Source organism: Oryctolagus cuniculus, chromosome 4 (assembly GCF_051225735.1).
Source record: "Oryctolagus cuniculus isolate XC-2025 breed Fujian yellow rabbit chromosome 4, ASM5122573v1, whole genome shotgun sequence".
Lineage (NCBI taxonomy): Eukaryota > Metazoa > Chordata > Mammalia > Lagomorpha > Leporidae > Oryctolagus > Oryctolagus cuniculus.
In genome coordinates, this window is record NC_142870.1 from 102,897,309 (window position 1) to 102,903,828 (window position 6,520).

At 43.4% G+C, this 6,520-nt stretch overlaps 1 pseudogene; it reads left to right on the forward strand.

The window, feature by feature from the left end:
- The first annotated feature begins 2,338 nt into the window (after positions 1-2,338).
- LOC108177920 (ubiquitin-like protein 5 pseudogene) lies at positions 2,339-2,563 on the forward strand (annotated as a pseudogene).
- Positions 2,564-6,520: the final 3,957 nt, after the last annotated feature.

Here is a 6,520-nt window from a genome sequence, read left to right on the forward strand (position 1 = left end):
TTCATGTGTTGAAACCACCCGCCAAGGTGGGATATCAGGAGGTGGGGCCTTTGAGAGGCGACTACGTCATGGGCAAAGCTCACCTGAATGGCATTGATTCTCTCATAAAAGAGACCCAAGAGGGACCCCTCACCTCTTTCACTTGTAAGGATATGGTGAAAAGGCACCGTCTAGGAACCAGGAAACAAGCCCTTACCAGACACCAACCTGCTTGTGCCTTGCTCTTGGACTTCTCAGCTTCCAAAACTGTGAGAATGACCTGTTTGTTGTTTATGCATTATGATATTTCATTATAGCTGCCCAAGTGGATTAAGACACCAGGCTTCTTGTAAGTACATCCTGAAGTATATCCAGGAAGAGAATGGCATCTTTAGAAGATCTTTTTCCAGTCTTTCTTGTAGCTGAATCTTGCCTTGTAATTATGTTCTTGCTAATGAGATATAAGCAGAAGGGATGGATGAGACTTCTTAGAAGACTGCTTAAGGAGGCTAAGCTGGCTGGGAAAGAGGCCTTTTGCTTTTCCTTCCAATCTTCTTCCTGCTGTGAGGAGTGCATTGACAGTGGCTGGAGCCCTGCCATCCATCTTTGATTATGGGTTGACCTTGAAAACTTGAGCTCTGTACTGAGTTGGTGGAGCAGGGAGATGAGCCTGCCCCTCTGATGTCACTGTGAAGCATTCATACCCAACCTGCCCTGTTTCCATTTGGGCTTCGTTTACCTGAGAGTACGGGAAACTTCTAATTTGCTCAAGTGCCTCTTATTTTGCTTTTATTTTTATACGCACCTGACCTCATTGTAACAGAAATACTCATTCTTGTATTTTTGCCTTCTCAGAGCAGTCACAGCAAGGCCCCTTGCTTTTATTTCCATTGGAATCACATACCCAATGTAGATCTTCTTTGAAACATTTATATTTCACTTAACTCTGACAGGGAATCGGTCACTTTGCTGGGGTCAAGCCAATCTTCTCAAAAAACATTAGCAAGCAAGTTGTTACAGCAAGCTGATCCCTGAGGCTCTGACACATTAATTCCTCTGACAGAATAAACTGCTAGACATTTAAGCACCTTTTTATCTGAAGGGAATTTCATGAGGGATGATGCCTTCAACACATGCAATGGGGCAAGGGAGAATCCTTCTGAGTTCCTTTCTCAGTGTTGAAAATAAAGAAAGAATACAGATACTTCAAACCTATGGGAGGAAGGAAGTGTCATGAGGGCTAAACATGAGTGTCCCAGAGGTATTTTTCCTTTCTTGACATGGAAGTCAGTTATTCCCAGCACTGCCTTGACTTAGTGCAAAATGTTCCTGCTTGTAGCATGTGTGAAAATAGACTCCCCATTGTTGCACTGACCACCAGGTGCGAGGATCCTGGGATGCTTTTTGGTGGACTGAACCCTGAGACATATCCCCTCTCTGTCCCCTAACAAGCTTTGTCTTATAAGGCAATGTAGTTTGTGCTGTAAAATATAAACTTAATTAAGCTCTGTTAGGTGCTGTGTTCCTTGTGGAGAAGGGAAAATGGATGAACTATAATAAAGAAGAATTGGCCTCAGCAAACATTTGTGCTATTTTTCACTGGCATTTCTGGAAATTAAGCTATTAAATCAGGAGAGCAGGTCAGGCTGGTTTGATATTTATTTTTCATTCCTTGACTGCAAAATAACAAGCTTAACTTATAATGACATAAAATCAACGCCTACTGTGTTCCATTCATTAATTCTGGCGTTCTATCAAAAACATCTCCCAGGTTTGTCTAATAAGAATTTTTTTCTCCACAAAAGCCTGGTGTATATTAGTCATGATGTCATTAGATTCTAGATGCTTTAAAAGTACTTCTAGAATTCTTCACATGCCCTGCCTGGTATTTTAGTGAGAAAATGAAGCTGAGTATGTTAGAAAGCTTTGTGGTTTATCAAAAATATCTTGGCATTTTGGTGATCCTTTCCCTGTTTTTATTATTTAAAGGATATTGTAAATAGTTTACTAAAGACATAAACTATTTGTGTTCTCTGGGATATATTTATCTAAACCTTTTTTATTTTAGCTTAAACTTTCAAAGGTTGTTTCCAAATAATGTTTTCCAAAGTCTTCAATATTGTCCACCCTAGGGTATGAACTCATTCAACTTGCCGTCCTTTTTAAAAATTTTATGCAAAATTTCCTTTCATTTCCTTCGCTCAGCCACCTTCAGAAGAGACTCAGACTAGTGGTTCATTGATTTTGACGCTGAGATGAAAACTGTGCACAGTTCCCAGCATCGACTCTAGTCAGGGTTTACTGCTTAAGTCAGGAGATTGTGGTGTCTTGCAGGTTTGAGCTTTGAGCTTCAGCCAGGATGATAGAGGTTGTTTGCAATGACCATCAGGGGAAGAAAGTCTGTGTTAAGTGCAAATCCAGTGACACCATCGGGGTTGTTAAGAAACTGATCGTAGCCCAAACTGGCACCCATTGGAACAAGATTGATCCTAAAAAGAAGTGGTATACAGTTTTTAAGGACCATGCGCTGCTGGGGGACTATGAAATCCACTACAGGATCAACCTGGAGCTTTATTTCCAATAGAATGTCATTTCTTCCTTTCGCTCTGCTCTCTTGCCCTTCCATCACCCCCTAATGGGGTATGGGTGCTTGTTTTTAAACACTTGCATGAATAAAGTCCAGATGCTGAAAAAAAAGAAAGAAAATTGTGAACATTTCTGTAGAGCCTGTCTTCCCCTAGATGGAAGAATGGAGATTTGTTTATCTCCCCTTGCTCTTTTCTCACACCCAGCAAATGCTCTGCGTCCATTTGTTGAATTAATTTGAAAATAACGAAACCAGCGGATTGGCGCAGCGCCGGCCACAGTGGCCATTAGGGGAGTGAACCAACGGAAGGAAGACCTTCCTCTCTGTCTCTCTCTGTCTGTAACTCTACCTGTCAAATAAATAAATAAAAAATCTTAAAAAAAAAAGAGACCAGAAAATTGAACTTCTTTACTTGTATTTGCCAAGGCTGTGTTCACATAAAATCAGTTTGATCTAATATTTTGTCACTCACTCAAAGTTCTCCTCTGCTTGATTGTGAAGTCCCTGAGATCAGAGAAGTTCATGTGTATCCCTGTAGCCCCAGGGTCCCATACTGAGGAAAGCCAAGCAATGAACATGTATTGAGGAATTAGTGACTGACAAATATAGATTAAACTAACAAGTTAAAAATAATTCTTAGCAAGTATGCAAATGACCTCCAAATTTATTATTTGAAATCTTTTTCTTTATTTGAAAGACAGAGAAATGGACAGAGATACTCCCAACCAGGTTGGTTCTCCCCCAAATGCCTGCAACAGCTGAGGCTGGGCCAGGCTGATGCCAGGAGCCTGGACCTCATTCTGGGTCTGCCTCGTGAACGTCAGGGACCCAAGTATCTGAGTCGTCACCTGCTGCCTCCCAGAGTGCCCACATGTCTTTCTGCCCATTGTGTTCGCCCTTGTAGCTTGTGTCTGTGTTTTGTTAATTCTCATAGTTTCATTTTAGTGGGTTTTGCAATCTTTAACCAAAACTTCTCTTCTTCTCTTGGTTAATGATGGCACATCCTTTCCTCCTTCGCTTAGATGTCCCCTCTCTCGGAGCTTCCAGTGTGAGTCAGCTGCTCCCTGTGTTTCCGTGCGTTCTGTATTTCCTCGTCACCACTTGTCACCCCAGGGCACTATCTGTCTTCCCCAGCAGACTGTAATCTCAGCAAGGGCAGGGACACTGTGTGTCACAGTCCACGTTCTATCTCTGGAAGCTGGAACCTAAGGTAGTAGGTAGTGCGTGATAGGGAGTCAGAAAGGTCTGTTGACTCGTTGGGTAAAACCCCTTTTCACAGTCTTCCTAGTGCTCTGAACTCTCCCCACAATTCCTGTCGAGAGACCTGCTGCTATTTGCTATTTTCTTTGACAGCCTACACCACACCCCCAGGAGTATCCTCCTCACAGGCCTATCACGGGACTCTTTGAACTTAGCACAAGAGGCGCATTTCCAGCTAGCCTGCTGGGAAGAGAGTAACACTGGTGGAGCTCCGCTGCCGCTGTGGGACAAATCTCCCACGTGCTCCTCTGCTCCGTCTCTTCTCCCACAAGACTCACGCTTTGAAGACACATCAGAAGACCTAAATCGCCTTCTCAGTGTGCTACAGATAGATGAATAAGTCAGCTACCTCCAGCACGCTGGCTTTGCAAGCCCTGACATCTCAGCTTATCGATGGGGATGTGTTAATGCAACGTGCCACAACCGTGGTTTCATTTTTGTGCCACAGAGACTGTCTTTGCTGGTGAAACACTTTAGTCAAAACCAGCTGCAGGCATCTGGGAACTCACGGCCCAGAGGCCCAAAGATCAAAGGGAGAAATCTGTACTTGAAAAACTCCGCTTTTTAAATTAATAATAAATCCCTCAAATTAAGGAAATATTTGACATGATAAAAAAAGAATTAGTTTCACTAAAGTTAATTCTCCTTTTTTCCCTCCCAGGACTGTTTTTGACTTCCTTTGAAAGGAATATTTTCCTCTAAGTTTTCTCCTGTTTTTACTCTCTAACCATAGAACTGGGTCGCAGGGGAAAAAGAAATTCGTGCACAGCAACAGACGTACGGAGGCAGGCAGAGTGGGGAGGGCTAGAGGAGTGAGGTTTGACAGCACCTGCCTACTGCCCTGCGGCTGGCTGCAGCCCTGCATGCCCGTGACAGAGCAGAATGGCCAGCAGTGTGACAGCCCCAGTTAACCCCAGTGACAGCCTTGGCCTGGCCCCCGTGAAAGCCTGGTCTGTGGCGTCCTGAACCCTTTTTTGTTCACAGCCTAAACCTCCTTTCTGCACACTGTCAAGAACCCCCTTGCAACACCCCATCCAACTCCCCGCAACAAGTTCTGTGATGTTGTAACTTAGAACCAGCTCCAGCTGGAATTAGCCAATATAGCTGCAGGCTGAGTCCTCACGAAGATCTTTAGGTCATTATAATGTTGTTATAATAAAATTTACCATGGCTGACGCTCTCATGCTCATTACGCACTTGCTGCCATGACACAGGGACTCAGAAGTAGGTGGTCCTCAAGCCTCGCTTCCAAGTCCACCTCGTTTGAGTATTCAGTAGAGCCCCACCTCAACCAGCAGCCCTCTGCCTGCAGACTGTATGAAGGACAGCTCCAAATCCTGGCGATGGTGGAGCTTGTGTACGCTCATTCCTGAGTATGACTTTAATTTTAAGTCATTGCTTTCCTGCTTATCATTATCTTGTCTTTCCTTCAATTCATTCTCTTGTGGAAAAAATAGTTTGCTTAAATTTTTCTTGGGCATCTCCATTTTCTGTCCATTTTTTCCTCTGTTCATCTTTACCTGTATACATTGAAACAACCTCTCAGGCTTGCTCTTTGTGATACTGATCTCATTTTTATAAACGAAGTCTTTGTTTTGAACCACATTTAATTTTGACTTAGCACTTTCCGTATTTACGGAGCTAATCACTCTCTTACAGATGCACTCTGCTCTCGGCTGAGTCACCCTTCCTGTCTTTCAGCTGCTGTTTGTACTCTGCCTCTGTTTTGATGCTTCCGAGAATGCCGATCGTCTTCACTTCTAGTATCATCTTCAGAAGCAGGTGTTTGCATATTCAGGATGGTGTTTCATAGATCTTTAGTATTTTTGCTATAGTTGTATGGATTTTTGTTTCCTTATAAATTCAAAGGACTTGCCCCAGGCCCACTATTTGCCAAGGGATGCAGGCTGACATGAGCGTAGCCACATGGATGTAATTGCCATCTGCCCTTTACTTAAACTTATGGTCAGCCCAAGCCCTATAATAGGGTAAATAAATTTGTCCAGATAACCTATCTGGCTTCTCTTGCTTATCTGGTCCCTGGAATGTCCTTGTTTAATTCTGGGAATGTTAGTATGTCTGGAGAAAGTCCAGGTGTACTTAGGTTGGCTGTGGGCCTCCTTTATCTGACATACAAGTAAATTCCTCACTACTGGTTGGGGTTTCAGCATCCATTGTCTTGAGGCCTTAGACTGTTTCTGTCTGTATTTCCTCCAGTAAATTACACTTTGTGTAATCCAGGATTTGTCCTCTTTCTTCTGTATCTTGGCTTCTTCTACCTTTGGAGGCTGGTTGTTGTACACCAGGTTTTTCTATTTTATTTAAGCTTAAAGATTTGTTTTATTTATTTTAAAGGCAGGTGATCTATTTCTATATCTATCTATATCGAGAGTGAGAAAGAGATCTTCCATCCACTGGTTCACTCCCCAGATGACTGCAATGGCCAGGGCTGGGCCAGGCCTAAACCAGGAACTTGGAATTCCATTTGGATCTCCCACATGGGTGGCAGGGCCCAGGTACTTGGGTCATCCTCTGCTGCTTTGCTAGGCTCATTAGCATGGAGCTGGATGGGAAAGAGCACAGCCAGGACTCACACTGGTGATATCATACAGGATATGGCATCATAGGTAGCAGCTTTGTGAGGAAAGTTGGGAAAGAAGTTGCACCAGGGTCTAAAGCACAAATGCCATTTAA